Source organism: Nuphar pumila, chromosome 7 (assembly GCF_984573655.1).
Source record: "Nuphar pumila chromosome 7, dmNupPumi1.hap1.1, whole genome shotgun sequence".
Lineage (NCBI taxonomy): Eukaryota > Viridiplantae > Streptophyta > Magnoliopsida > Nymphaeales > Nymphaeaceae > Nuphar > Nuphar pumila.
Window position 1 is genome coordinate 126,906,776 of NC_143255.1, and position 16,940 is coordinate 126,923,715.

At 35.3% G+C, this 16,940-nt stretch overlaps 1 pseudogene; it reads left to right on the forward strand.

The window, feature by feature from the left end:
* Positions 1-6,314: 6,314 nt before the first annotated feature.
* On the forward strand, positions 6,315-8,126 carry LOC149833418 (sodium/hydrogen exchanger 1 pseudogene; annotated as a pseudogene).
* The last annotated feature ends 8,814 nt before the right edge of the window (positions 8,127-16,940 follow it).

Below are 16,940 nucleotides of genomic sequence, written 5' to 3' on the forward strand. Positions count from 1 at the left end.
AGAGAGAGAGTTTGAATTACGAAATATTTAATGAGAGTGTTAAGCCCCGCGCCACGGCATCGCTGATTATTTAGACCCTTCCGTCGGAGGGAGAAAACAGTAATTTACTCAAACATCCTTGACCTAATGACCGGCTGCTTCTACTCCCTGTTCATTCGAATTTCGAACTGTTTATTAATTAGTTGACAAAGATACCCTTTCAAACAATCGGTAGGATAACAGCTGAGAACCTAACAGTCAAGCTAACAACTTAAATCCAAACCAAGTGGTGAACTTTTTTGGAATTTTCAAGTCGGTGCAAGTAGGGATGCACATCGAACAGAGCCCGCTCGACTCCATTAAGCTCGCCCCCCGAGCTAGTCCGTGCTTTAAATGAGCCTAGCTTACTCGATAATGCTAGAATACAAGTATATATATAATATGTGACAAAATATTTAGCAAGTTATTCTTATTGTAATGGGTAGTCATGTGGTTTTTTATCAAAGGTGTTGGGTTCTAATTTTTTTGTGAAGTACTTTTATTATGTATATATTATTTTCATTTTTAATAAATACAATATAAGCTTTGGCTTAGTGGTGGGTCGCTTGTGAAACCATGAGAGAGGTTAGGGTTTGAATCCTGCCAAAATGATTTTTTGGGGGGGAATGCTCTAAAGCTCGGGTCGAGCTGGAAACCAAGTAGAGTATGAACAATGCACTCAAGCTCGGTTTGGAGCTCGAGACTAGCTTGAACATAAACATTTTGAACTGAACTGAGTTTGAACAGCCCAAACTCTCATGTGCATCCCTAGGTGCAAGTGCCACTAGATCCCTCAATGCACCGGGTGTCGTGCACTAGAACCTAACCTGAATGACAGGCAGTGAGAGAAACCCGAACCTAACACCCATATGCACCATCGCACCTATGGATATAAACAGTTCTAATTCTGGTCTGATGTAGCCAATACCAAATCCGACTAAGATTTAAAAAAAAAAAAAGAATAAAAAAAAACTAATACTGAATTTGAAACAATACATGTAACTGGATTTGAATTTGTCAAAATCAGATATTTCAAATTCGGTTATAAAATCTTAAGCGGAATCCGAATCCAATTACTAATCAGATTCAGTTTTCTTAACCAAATCCAACTAATGAGATTCACAATTGGGGTATTAGATATATTTGATATCTTGACATGGCTAATCGTACCATATGCCATAACTTAGTGCGGATGGGGCATTTCAGTGAGTTGCAAATCTGACTCGGCACGCTTTATTTGATATGAACTAGAAGTTGGATTGTATCACTTAGTAAAAAAGTACTTTTTCAAGCGTTGAAACATAATAAAAAATTATGAGTGGTTATTATGTCTTAAAAGTACTGCTAACATGTCATAGTTGGTTCGATCCAAGAGTTTGTCCCACAAAAAACCATGTAATTCTTAACCGTGCATGTGATTGGATTCAAGAAAAAAATGCAAACATGAAAATAAAAAGTGTTCAGACGATATGGATATTTGAATTTGTAACACCTTAAAATTTTAACCCAAATTTTTTAGATATTTTTTTTAAATGTGTCATTTAAGGCAAGGTTTTGTCTAAGGCATTGTCTTAATCGAATTAAGTTCAAAGGAATCATCTTGTACAAGCATCGGTATTTAATAGCACCTTTGAATCAAATTCAATATACGAGTATCAAAGACAAATCTGAAAGGCATTGTTCTACGAGACTAAGTTTTAGGGAGTCGGCTTGCGCACAAGTGCTCCTTCTAGACACGAAGAGTCTCATAGAACCTAGTTCAAGTGATAAACTACTGTAGCCAAATAAATTGGCAGAAAACAACGAAAGATTCTTTCTTTCAAAAATGGATTACCAATCTTGGGCAGGTTACAGGTAATATAACCATACATGGGTATGGATTTTCGTCCCTTGAACTTAGATCCACATCACACTTCAGGATCTGGTTTCAACTCGAGAAACCCAAATTCGAAACATAGTAACTACGTTGGAATCTTGCCATATGCTAAACCATTCAACATTTAAGTAAACTAAGTAATTAAATAAAAAGTTTACATCCATTAAATCTTTAGTGTTTTTAAAGTCTTAAATTTAAAACTAACTTTAACATGAGCCTTGCTGAGAGCTATATTCAACAACCTCCCGTCCTCGCACTCAACCACTGCAACTACTCCTCATATGTTGAGTTGTTAAATAGGGGGGGGGGGGAGGGGTCAAATTCATCGAGTATGGTAGGAGTGCAATCACCTCACATGTTTACAAAGGATTAAAACATATAGCAACACATAAGCATATTAAACGAACATGATATATACACTTGCAACGTTAAATCTCCTAAGTCATGCTTTGTATCACATACTTACTAACATCTAAAATCATGCTTTATGTTACAATATAAAGCTCACAAGATGAACATGATATCATATTTCATACATAAGCAATTGCATAATGCTAATCAAAACATTCTCATGCCCATACTGAAGTATTTGAATAATTAGGGCATATATGAATCACAATTATGTCAAATAAGGTCTTTATTTCTCTTGTTACTATGCTCACAAGTATACATGGACATTAGTGACACAGAAGAGAGCACTACAAGTATTTATTATATTATGTATTTAGATTTTTTGTATGTTTAACTGCTCGTGACAACCAAAGCGATCGGTGCTTGACCGAGAAGAAACCTTACAATGGCGTTCATAACTAGGATGCATCTGCTAACTACTGTTGTAGGCATGAAATCTACTACCTAGAATACATTTATAGTCTTGGTCCCCTATCTCGCGAGGACTGATAACCAAGTGAGATCCCTTGATCTTATAAATAATCAACGACAGGTATACAAATAACATCCGTATATATTACGGTCACTCGAGGTTGTATCAACTACCATCTCCAAGGTAGATTAGGTGAATGGATGAGTTCTTAGGTCTCTTTAATTAAAGTACTTAGTATGCTCCATAACTCATTCACTAGTGTTTTGTTGCCTTTAAACCAACTTATTAAGCACCTTGTCTATTAAGACAAATCAATATATCATGTGTGTATGTATATATATCATTATGCATTTTTTGCACCCCATGTGTTCATTAACCTCCAAAACTTATTTTCAAGCTATCACACATACATGCATACCCTGCACGCCTTATAGTACTAACATACATCACAAGTTCGTAAGCATTTAGGCAAAATATGGTTTCATGAATCCCAAGTTCAAATGTGAATACTACCATGTTCATGCATGCCTTACATGTCTTATAGAACAACAACATCTAATATCATAATATTATGTTCATGCATTCTTGTAGACACCCCAATTTTGTCGCATTTGGATCCTAAACAAATTAATCTTGGATTGGATTTCTCATCATTTCGGGTTTAAAACAGGAAAAAAATGTCTTGCAATATAATTTTAACACACAAGAGGACATTTTTAATAAAATAAAAAAATATTCTACAATGATTTACTGTAAAACCCATAATTTTTTTATACTTTACAAAAATAATAGTAAATTAAGGCTAAAATATTATTCAAAATCAAGCTATAAATTTAATTATAATTCAAGTATTAATGGGGATTCAGAATAAATTTCAAATTGAGAATTTATTCTGAATTAGGGTTTTCATTTTAATCGGATTTAATATGGATGCTTTCCTACCAGACCAGCGATGGTTCTCACCCTGTTTAATGAAAAATATAGGTACTAAACCTATGATGCAATATGTGGAGCAAGGCAACATCGAGTTCCAGGATTTCTCCAGACAGTGTTGCACCACTTTCTTTATAAAACCAGTTTCATAGATGTGAACACCCCAAATTTTTCAAAATTTTATAAAAATTCTCTTTTCCCCTGGCCTCCATTTTCTAAGTAATTGAGTCAATTTTTAGCTAAAATTCCAGTTATTTTTTCTGATTCACTGGAATCAGAATCCATTTTCTATATCTGTCTAGATTTTGGATCTGGATCTAGTGTCAAAACTCAAACTTGAGTCTCGTTATCCAATTTTCAAATTAAAATTACAAAAATATCAAAAATAGTTTTTGAATGGCTCAGACAGTCCATCAGGTATTCGTTTGGATCCACTGTTCTATATTCCTTGATTCGAGGTCCAATACTTAAATATTTTCTCAAAATCTGGATCTAAAACCATTTTCTGAAGAAATTTCCAAAAATCAAACCCAATTTCTCAGAAAACCCTTCTTTTGTAATTACTTTTAAATTTCACAAAATTATTTTAAAATCCTTTAGTTTTCAAAGTTTTTATTTCAAAAAACCAAAAAAATAGAAAATACAAAAAGAACAAAAAAATTAAAAAAAAAAAGAAAATTAAAAAAATGGCTTTTAAACACCCCTTTTGAAAAGAAATTATAAAAGAGCCCTCTTTTTGAAAAATTTCAAAAAAAACTAGGGAACTACCTTTTGGAAAATCTCAAAACCAAGAACGACCCAATTGAAAGAAAGCCTAACGGCCTCCTGTTATAAAACAGGAGGCGCAGAGGTCTTCTTCCTTCATCGTGTTTCACCCCTCCACCCAGTTTCTTCCTCCTGATTCGCCATTCACCACTCCACGCTTCTCCCTCTTTCACGATCACATTTCTCCTCCCCTCCTCTTCCTCTGCAGTAGCAGAGGATTTTTCACGATAGCAAAAGGAGAGCTCTTTCCTTTGGAATCCCTGCAACAAAAGGTAAGTGACTCATTCCCTTCCTTTTCCTATTGCTTATCGTATTCATCTTTGATTTTTCATGAGTTTCCTTCCTTTTCTTTTATTTTGATTTTCCATATAGATCTCGTATTATCAAGTTTTTTTGGTTTTAAATTTCATTTTTCCTTCATGGCATTACGGTTGGGATCGACCTGCATATAGCAGGATCAAACCCCCCATTGCTACAACAAATGGAATCCCCGATTTCAACACCTTACCTCTTTTCTTTCATCCTTTATTCATGATTTGTTCTGATTTTCATAGATTCTTTGACAAATGTTTATAATTCAATTTTTTGTGTTTTCACTTTTGTTACTTTCTTATGTTCATTTTGGTCTCAATATTTACATCGGGCCCTCGATTCTACTTTGTACATTTTCTGGCATGATGGGAACCGATGATGCTTCACAATAGCATCACCGATTCATCTGGGTTTAAATCTCAATTTATGTCTGAGCTTAATTTATTTTTCATTCGGGTTTCGATTTCCCCCTTTTATTTCCTTTTGCATTTTTGTATAAGCGGCCATAAGGTCTATTCCCTGTCTTTTAACCTCATCAGTGTTAGCTTAGCTTTCATCCTTCTTTCCTTCTGTGTATTGAGGCATTCAAGGATGGGTTCATGGCCTACACATCGGCCCGGTGTCCTGCAAAGGGATTTGAATCCGACTCAAACAAAAAAAAAAGTCGCTGCATATTTCCATTTCTTGGTTCTTGTTTGATATCCAACTTACGGTTGGTTCTTTATTACCATCTGATTTCCTGTCTTCCCCTTTGTTTTTCTTTTTATTACTGTCTTTTGCATTTGATTTCTCGTTTTAACAATATCGATTTGCAAATTTTGTTAATTCTAATTCACTGTGTTTTGTTCATCTTTGTACTAGATTTCATTATGTTTGATTGCTCATTCCATTTTTGAATGTTCATGCTTATTTCATGGATTGCCTCTTTGTTTCAAATTTTGTTCATTCTAATTCACTGTGTTCTGTTCATCTTTGCACTAGATTTCATTATGTTTGATTGCTCATTCCATTTTTGAATGTTCATGTTTATTTCATGGATTACCTCTTTGTTTCAATATATCATTTCAGTTCATCTATGGTATCATTTTCAAGCTCATTGGAGATATGTTTTCACCGCAATCTCCCATCTACATCATCCCCATGCTTGTATCTCTTGGCAATCCAATTGCTGTATACATTTGGCACCAATGAGTTCTCTGGAACCATCCCAAAGAAATTGAGAGGTCTTCAATACCCGGTAGCATTGAATTTTTGCTAAAACCTCTCTCAAATCTTTTGTTTGGATAACCTGGGATAATCAGGCATGAGCAGAGTTGGACTAAAGAGTAAAAACTCTTCAGACATTCAGAAACCCACAGAAGCTACATATATTGTGAGTCGATTTGAGCTGCTCTAATTTGCCATGGAAACAAATGCGAATAACATATTTAACTTGCTGGGAAAATAAGCTTGAATAGCACATTTGATCTGCTGGTTTTCTAAAAAAAAAAGAAAGGGGGGGGGGAGGTCTCTCTCTCTCTACTCCGTCATCTTCGGAGGCTGTCTCTCAGAATTACCAGAAAGTTTGCTTGTTTGATGATGCTCTGAATTGGTGTTATCGTTGTGAATGATGCCACTTCAATAATGTTTTTTTTTTAATGCTATCCAGAACTTCGACCTTAGTCATGTCAACTCTACCACTGCTTGAGAGTTGGTTCTCAACTTCCTTTATTTATTTTTGATGAGCATTTTTCTTGAGTAGTTGTTGGACTTCTAAGTGCATATATAATAAAGTTATACTTCAAAAGGCATTCTACAGACCGTGAAGCTGCATTAATGATACTCATGACCTACCTGTCATATGTATTGTCTGAAATTTTCAATCTCAGCATCATTCTGATTTTTTTTCTTTCTTTTTACTTTTTTTTTTTTTGAATTGTGATGTCTCACTATACCTGGCATAATGTGACAGACAGTTCACGAGTTACCACCAAGCATGCATTTGCTATAATGTCATTCATCGTTGAGATGTTTATCTTCCTGTATGTTGGTATGGATGCATTGGATATTGAGAAGTGGAGATTTGTAGAGAGCAGCCCAGGAAAATCGATTGGCTTGGGTTCAATGTTGATAGGATTAGTTACGCTGGGAAGGGCAGCTTTTGTGTTTCCACTTTCTCTCATGACCAACTTGAAAAAAAAAAGAAAATAAGAGAATCACCAAATGGGAAGATTGACTTTAAGAGGCAGGTTACCGCTTGGTAGGCTGGTCTGGTGCGTGGAGTAGTCTCAATGGCACTTGCATATGATCAGTTCACTCGATCTGGGTATATTTAGTTGTAAAGCAATGCAATCATGATTACCTATACCATGACAGTCGTTCTCCTCAACACAGTGGTTTTGGCCTATTGACAAAGCCATTGGTTAGGCTTTCATTGCCCCATAGTGAAAAGACAATAAACGATTTGTCTTCGAAGCCATCAAGTCCAAAATCCTTCCTTATGCCTTTCTTTGATGACACGCAGAATTCAGAAGAAGGTCCTCTAAGTATTCAGAAGTCAACCAGTAACACCCTTTGCTACTTGCTCACTTACATTACTCATTTCATCTCCTGTGTGCAGTGTTACACTTATCACCCTCTACACTCTCACTTAATCCCTTCACAGCAACGTCACCCACTCATTTACACCACTTACTGCCCTCATACACTTCACCATCTGCAAAACACATTGTTCATACCACTACACCCCTTGACAACACTCTGCTGCATTCTAACCTCGTAGCCACCTATGGCTCTTACCATCTCCAGCACCCATTCTACCTTTCCCATGCATTTTTCATCCTGCAACAACATTTCAACCATTCTTCTTCATTCACCCATTACACAACCCATCTGTTGTAGCAAATATCACCTCCTCCAGCACCCCCACTGCTATCACTCATATGTCACATAACATTCACTTCCCATCTCACTTCACACAACACACTCCCATAATAGCCAACAACTTCATCCACTTCCACTATACCTTCATCCATCTGCTATAACATTGCCAGTTCCATCTATATTTTTTACAATCACAGCGACCCTCGCCATAGCTCCTGCTATATCATCTTTTGCAGGTATCAAATCCCAGCATTTTCTTGTGTACCATTGTTACATTCCCCCTACGACTATGCACCTATCATTTACACCTTCCCCTACCAATACCTTACCATCATTCACGCCACTACATCTATATTACCTTATATTGTGCATAGTTGCACTGTGCACCTCACCCACACTTTGCCCTTCATTCCAGTCTCAACCATCTCAAGAGGGTCCAACAACAACCATCCTCATACCACCCAACCCATACCACCTGCTGCAAAGACCATGAATCCAGTAATCCCTGGAAATGTTGTTGCTCAGCCGCAGACCTAGACATCAGTTGAGATGGCTGCCCCCATTAATTTCAATTTGCTTGCTTGATCCCTTTGATTTCATCATTGTTTCTTTTTTTTTCTCTTTTTCTTTTAGTCGATTAAGGATTACTGTGGTTGTACTTCCTCTCATAAGAGTTGTTGGATCAACAATATGGAATCTTTCTATTACAGACTAGTCATATCATTCAATATGTTTTTTATCTGACAAGGCATTTTCATTAGTAATTTTATGTATCTAATTCATTTGTCATTCTCTCTCTCTCTCTATATATATATATATCCTATCATTTAGGCATCACATAAGCTTGGTAATAAGTATTTTTCTCATTAATTCGATGCATCTCATATGCATTTTAAGCCCATTTCATCATTTGTGTTTCAAATACAGTCTGATATTTGCCATCTCTCTCAGTATTTATGCTAACCCTTTTTGCAGGAAATATGTAAAGAGTGTTATTTTCCTTTTGAGATTAGAAATTCTGTAATTTTAACTCCATTTAAAGTTGTAATAGCTAGATGTCAATGAGAATATTTACTTTCCAGCTTAGATTAAAATGTATGAGCATGCATATTTTCTAGAATCACTTGTTTTATCTTATTTTATCTTTTATTTCAAAAATCCACCATGATGAAACACAAATGACACATACACCATTCTAATGGGAGATAATTAATCCTAAGCAAATGACCCACATTGATGGCCATAGTCAAAATGTGGACAATGCTTAAGGTTTTTATCTTTTATGGAATAACATTGGATCCACACTGAATCTCTTTCAAAAATCATCATATTTTCTGAAATTTTCTTTCTTTATCAAAGTTTAACTTGAAACTAACTTAAAATATATATCAATGGCCATAGTCACGATATATTGAGAGTTAATTTGATTTCAAACTCTATAAAGGCACAAAAATGTAATTTATTCTTCATCTGAATTTAAATATAATTATTATATAATATATTTTATGACCATAGTCAGAAATGTATTATATTTTCAATCTTATTTCAATTCATTTCAAGAATGAAATATGTTTTTTAAATTCAATTTTCAAATTCTTTAACTCATTTTGTCATGTAGGATAGAATTACATTATATTTTCAAAATTCTTTTCATATTATTTCAAAATCCAAGTGATTTTGAGACAATCCTTCAAATATCTTCTTCATTTCTCAAATCAATCTTCAATTCTTATTTCAAATTCATCTTTTTATCCTCAATTATATATCTTTTCAAAATTCAGACTTCAATTTTGAAGTCCAATTTGACTTTGAAATTTCAAATTCACTTCTATATTCAAAATTCAATTTCCAATTCAAATCCAATTTTAAAGTTCAATTCAACTTTTAAAATTCAAATTTATTTCCATTTTTAGGCTTCAATTTTAAATTCAATTCAATATCCCAAATCATATTTCAAAGTTCAATTTAAAGTTTGAAATTTCTAGATTCATCTCCTGATTTCAAAATTCAAGTTTAAAATCAAGTTTATTCTTTATTTTTCAAAATCTCCAAAGTTCTATCTAAAGATTGAGTCTTGATTCTGAATTCAATTCATTTATCCAAAATCAAGGTTTTGAGATTGATTCTAAATCTCAAAATTTGATTTTCCCTAAATTCAAGTCCATCTTCAAAGTCCCATTTGGATTTTCAAAATCCAATTCCATATTGGATTCTAGATTTAGAACCCCATTCCACATTGGATTCAGATTTTCAAATTCAATCTCATCTTGGATTCTAGATTGCAAGATCCAATTTCATCTTTGGATTCCAGACTTCAAATCCAATTTCATCTAGGATTCCAGATTTCAAATCTCATTTCATCTAGGATTACAAACTTCAAATCCAATTTCATATTGGATTCCAAATTTCAAATCCAACTCCATCTAGGATTCCAGATTTCAAATCCGATTCCATTTGTGATTCATATTTTCGAATCCAATCCCATTTTCCAATTTGATTTTCAATTCCAAACTCAATTCCATTTCCAAATCTCACATTGATTTTTCAAATCCGGATTCCAATTCTATTTTTCAAAATTCACTTTTTTCCAAGTCTAAATTTAACTTCCAAATTTAGTTCTTGTTTCAGCTTCTGAATCTAAACTCAAGATCAAAGATCCCTTCTCAAAATCGATTTTTGAAAATCAAATTCAAATTCAAAGTTTTTTTTTAAACTTTGAAATCTCATTCTTACTTCAAATTTTATCTCAGTTTCAAATCTCATTTTCTCTTCATTTCTTCAAACTCAAGATTTATTTTCAAGATCTTTGATTATTCCAAGACTTAGAACTTCAAAGTTTCTTTCAGATCTATTTCAAAGTTCTAAGTTAGATTCCAAATCTTCAAACTTTCAAAATCATTTCTTCACTATATTCTCAAATTTATTTCAAAATCACTTGGAAAATCCCAAAATTTCTAAATTATTCTTCTCAAAAGCATACATTTCTGCATTTGCATTGCACAAACATGACTCTTTGTGCATTTTAGACTTAAAATAAATTCATAGACAATATTTAGGCAAAGGAAAATGCATAAGTTCGATCCTTGGTTTGATTACCCCTGGTAAAGGTGCCAGAAACGGTCGAACCTCGTACCGACGAGTGAATCCTATCTCTCTATTTTTCTGCAATTTTTCAAAAATGGAGGCGAGTAATTTCAAAATATTCTCAAAATTAAGGTCAAGTGAGACATTTGCAAAAGAGTATCTCTCTCTTTTTTTCTATCTTTTATTCCCCTTAAAAAAGGGAATAGAGGCACAAAGAGTCAGGAAGAGATGGAACACAAGAGGAAAATTTTTGCAATGATCACAATAGAATATTATTTTTTCAAGAAGTGATGTTTGTAATAAACAACTTGTTTTGATAGATCAAATACTTTGGTGGGCAATGAGTGTTTGGCCACATACCTGTGACTTGCCTGGTGTTTTCTAAAATTGACAACTCATTATCGTCAATTTTCACTGCTAAAACCCTTTTCTAAGTTCAGCTGCAAAGAAAAAAAAAGAAATATTTTGGAAGTCTGATGTGTTACAATTTTATTATTTTATGATAAACTATTTAACTTTTATTTAATTCAATTTAATTTATGGCTGAATGTGATGTATTTAAATACCTGTAACCTACCCAAAATGTTTAACTGATTTTAAATTTATAATTTATGTTGTACTTTTTAAGTTATTTAATAAGAAGGTTTTGTCAATTGGTTGTCTTTTCTCAAACTCTATTATAAGGAGCTATTAAACGTCGCTGCTTGCGCAAGTTGACTTCTTAGAGCTTAATTCAGCTAAGGCAATGTCATTGCTGAGACATTGCATTTAATTGCGTATTTAAAAAAAACTCTATTTTGGGTGAAAATTTTGGGGCGTTATAGTGTGCCACTGTCTTGGGATCCTACTTGCTATCTAAATTAATTAACTAATAATTTTAAATCTAATTAAATTATTATTTTGAATTCTAAATCTAATTTAAATACAATTATTTAAATTAAGTCCACATTCTATTATGTTCTGAGTGGGCTCTAGATGAAACTGGGTTTGGGTTAGGTCAGTTAAGTCAAAACATGATCTATGTCAAAAAATTGGTTCTGAAATTTCTTACAGACTTTAGGAAAAATATGATTTCTCTTAATTATCTGAACAAAAATGGATCAAATTTGAAGGGTAGGTAGGGGATACGTGGGAGAAGATACTGCAACATACCGCATGTCAAACTCCACTCGGTTGGTGATTTATGAGTCTGTGATCAGACCATAAAAAATTTGCTCGGGTATGACTTTCTGTTTTGACAGGTTTTGGTAAACATAATGCTTCTCCTAATTGGTTTGGATTTGTGGATGGTAGGTTGGAGACATGTGGATTGAGTTAGGGTTCAAATTTGATAACCAAACTTGTTTTGGTTAGGAAGATATGATCTAAGGAAGTCAGGCTAAATTCTTAAAATCTCAGCATATAGAATGTATTATGTTAACTATATCCGGTTTAGGTCAAGAAGGTTCAGAAGTGGGTTTGAGCCTAGGTGAGGGTATGTTCAACTTACCGGGGCCTAGGGGAGATGACTTAGAATAGTGAGTAAGGTCTGGTCTTTATGGTTGGGGCCGAGGATGACTTAGAACACCAGCATGAGCACAAATCGCTTGTGTGGGCCTTGGTAGCACCTTGGTCCACTAAGTGATCTTGACCACAAGGATCAGACACTCAAAAATTGAGCCAAGAGAGAGCTTGGCTAGAAGAAAAAGATGTGTAGGAGGTCAAGGTTACGAGGACCTAGGGGGCAAGAGAGAGAGAAAATAGACAAAAGCCTAGGGGCTCAACTAGAGAGAAGGGAACACTTTTTTTAGAATAGAATCCTTCTATTTTATTTCATATTCCATATCATTTTCAGCACAAAGGAACCCCTTTTATAGACCAAATGGAGCTCCACAATTGCCAAATACAAATAATAAAAAATATCAAAGCAATATTAAAACTAACTTGAAATTCCTAAGAGCCTTGTGAAACTCAAAGAGGCTTCTTGGAGTCTCAACTGTATTCTAAAATAAAACCTTCTTAGTGTTAGGATAATACCTAGGGTCTTCTTAAATACCTTTGCATGCTCATCTAGGCCACATTCAAAATGGTTGTACACCCTTCAAGGTTGACCTATGAATTTTTATTATTACCAAAATGTCCCTACATGGATTGGGCTTGAGAGAATGCACCTTGGCTTGAAGGATCCGATCCACTTGGTTCACTTCATGAAATGGATATTGTTTTGAATGGATGAATCTTGGTCTAGTGGATGTGATCCGTTGGGGTGTGTTGGTGGATACGGGTCCGTCATTGTTTATATGCTTCTCTCCTTACTTTGCTCCAACCAATGTTGAACTGGATCTGATTCTTCTAGATATATTGCATTCAATGGATCCTCTTCTAACGATTGGGGCATTGAACTTGGATATGAGCTTGCAACACTTAGATCCATATTAAGATCTTGGGACAACGAATACAGATTGGATGCTAAGTTCACAAAATTTAGAACCGTATCATCCTTTCCTTCTTGAGAATTGCCTAGTCCCTTAGAAAATATTTTGAGATTCAACTTTTGGGGGAGGTATTCAAACACAAAGGCGGAAGCATGTCTCTGCCTTATTAGGTAGATTGTCTTCTAGTCTTGAGCACCACGCAACACCTGTACGTCCGTCCATCATGCGAGCCATATGCAATAGTGAGTTCTAAAGGAGGGAGCTCACTTCGACGATGGTGGATCTGATATTGGCTGCTACCCAGATAAAAAACTAGTGATTGGGTCTGATCCAAACACTATGAGTAGCATTTTCTTTTTTAGAGTGCTTTCATTGAGATTCGAGCTTAAGTCATGAGGAACAACACCCACACCAATGTTCTATTTTCTCTGCATCACTCTAATTCTGTAACACTCCAATTTTTAAATCGAAAAAAATTAGTTTTTTTTTTCAAATATCTTACACAGCGGAATACACCTTTAACAAAAAATATTTTGTCTTCCTAAATCTATAAAAACTCTTCATTCTCGACTTGTTCAACAAAATTTTCTTATTCTCAACCTTTTCCTATTTTCGATCACTTTGGATCTTATTTGGCTTGCAAGTTTATGTGTGAGAGGTCACATGATCTTGGGAAGCAGCGACTCTCTTGAAGTCAGCCTAGTTGTATTCTAGGGACTTAGTCATATTAATTCCCAGTTTAAATCTTTGAAAATCCTGAATTGGGGCGATTGGAGGTCTAAAACTAGCAATGTTAAGAATGTCTCTAGGTTTGGGATCTCAATTTTCTAAAATCTGTTTTTTTGGCCACTTTGTTCCAACAAAAGAGAGGGTGGTATTTGTTGTCCAGAGTCACACAGACCTCAAGCCAGATCTGGCTGACTTCAAGAACTGAACCCACCCACTCGGATACGGCCCATAAAATCCCTTTACAGCTATGACCTCACTAGCATCCATTATGTGATACCGGATAGCTAGTAGAACATTGATTGGCGCACACCATGGTGGATGAATCACTACGATATTTCATGTGGCATGTTCAGCTTCATCATCACTTCATGATGACACCAATAAAACCGAGGCTGTCAAAAAGTGGGTTGTGTCATCGATCGAGTGAGGACTCGGAAGGGATCCATACTAGTTGGATCAGATCGGACCGGTGTCCAAGTCTGCATATATAACCCATTTGTTGACCACCATATAAATGTCAATCGAACGTAGGGATGGGGGCCCCACCCCACCTCGACCCGTTTGGATCGGAGATAAAGGACATGAAACAGCGTTAAAATCAAAACCCATGCGGGGATGGAGGTGAAGATGAACTTACGCATTCCTCCATCCCACCCCACCCTATCCCTGATCCACATTAGTAAAATAATTAAAATATCCTTCGACGATTCGATCTCTTTCTTTAGGGATGAGAGTGAACCGAAGAGAAACGGAGCCTCGCCCCGTTTTGCCCCATTTGGACCGGGGATGGAGGCGGGGATGAAAGTTAAAATCAAAACCCATGCGAGAATGAAGGCAGGGATGGATGGCAGAATGGCGGGGGTGAAGACCTTGTCCCTCGTATCCACCCCGGTCCACTGCCACCTCTAATCCAACGTAGTTTTTATGCACAACCTAATTTTGTATGTGAATATGAGACTGAAAAATGGAGTACACGAGGTCTAGTTGGACGCAGGCCAGGATTCAAATGGTTTAGATATGGATCACCGACACTGGTTCTAATTTTTGAAACGTGTGACTGGTTTCTGATCTGGATCTACTTGGATCTTTTCATGAAGTTCTGGATCAGAATCTGATCCCATGCAGTACTGAATCCACTTAAAGCAGGTAAAACCTGTTGTTTTTTTTATTTAAAAGAAAAGCTAAAACTGATTGGGTTAAACTTGGTTCAGACTCCAAATCTAAATATATTTGTTTACATATATAATTCCCAACTGAATCCAAGTAAACCCATCCATATTTGTTCCAAATCTGACTCGGATCAAATTACATACTATCTAGATCCAACAATATGGATTGACAGTAGGGCTGGGCAACTATCTGAGCTGTCATGTCCCTTTTCTCCTAATGAGTTTTCATCGTTTACATGTACAAGTGAAGCCTGCACTTTAATAATTCCATTGTATTTTTACCCATTGAAAATTTGGTAGGTGTCGTAATACCGTTGCTTTCACTCCCCTCACCTCGTGATGTTTTCACTCAATGTTATCAGTATCGGTCGGCAGAAATTCGATACGGTGCAGGCCTGAATCGGCTATTTTTTAATAAATATAAAAAATACTTTTTAAAATTCATTTTAATAGTTTGATCACGTGTAATACTTTTTTATTATTTTTGGACCGATACAAAACGATTCACTCTCCATGGAAAAACAAACCTTCAACCAAACTGTTTCTATGTACCTGACAAACCAATATAGGGGCATACACGAGTCAGATCTGATCTGACATGGTGGATCCAGTTCTGGTGGGAACAGAACCGGACAAAATAGAACATACTTAGTAGTACATTTTTCTGGTCAGAATGGGCTCCGACGGATTAGTAGTATGAGAGCTCACTCCAAAATGCCAATGATGGGTCACATGTTTTGGAGAGAAGTTGATGCCTTAAATGAATGACATCGCAAAAAATGAACAGCGAAAAACATAGGTTCATCCATGGGATGAATTGAAGGGATCACGCACACTGACCAAGGGAATAATATCATAGAGGTAAGATCATAACAAGCTTTTTTCAAGGAGTCTGCTTTCTCAGTTTCAATATATATTTTTCTGAATAAGCCCTCTCTCTTATAAGGGAGAGACACAGGCTGGTGGTTTTCAACCCCTTGGATAACCATTACTTACGAGACTTACCAATTTTCTCTCTAAGAAGAGAAAATTCAGTGAATAGTTTCACACTTAAGCTTATCCAAATGAAACACATTCAAATATGTTTTATGAAACACATTCAAATATGTTTTATTTGGATAAGACCCTCTATCGGGTGGTTTCAAGCATTGAAAAGAGAGTGAGCCCACCTCTCTTCTCAATTTAGGAAATCATGCGTGAAACATTACCACTACGGTCATACATGATCAACATCTCTCACTTGACCATGTAAAAATAATAAGGATGCAGGATTTTACCTTCCACTGTTGGAGTATTTCACTTGCATCAATATTCTTGGAATGAGTTATATACTTTAGTTACTCATCTAGTCATATGTCTTACCAAACATATCTTAATCCCATACATGATACATGTTTCGAGAACATTTTCTCTGATATGCCCTTTGTTAAGGGATCAACAATCATATCAGATGTAGGTAAGTAACTGACTTCGATTTCATTCATTTCAATCATATCATGAATATAATGATATTTTACCATTATATGTGTACGTTTTGAATTGTTCACTCTACTCTTCATAAGAGAGATAACAGCCTGATTATCACAATAAATTTGAACTTGCTTGTTGGTTATATCCTGCTTCAAATAATCAATGAAGTGACTTATTCAAACGATAAATGTGGCAGCTGCATTGCATGCAATATATTTCATTTTCTGAGTATGCTGAGCTATGTGACCTTGTTTCTTATAAGACCAAAAAATTGATACTCCTTCGAGGAGACAAATATATCCATAAGTGAATTTACTATCATCTCTACTCCCTGTAAAGTCAGCATCAGAATATCCAATTAATTCTAAAGCAATATCTTAAAAACATAATTTCAAGTTCATAATCTTTTTTAAATATCAAAATATTCTTTTTATTGCTTGCCAGTGAGGCCAACTATGATTACTTTGGTAGCGACTAACGAGGCC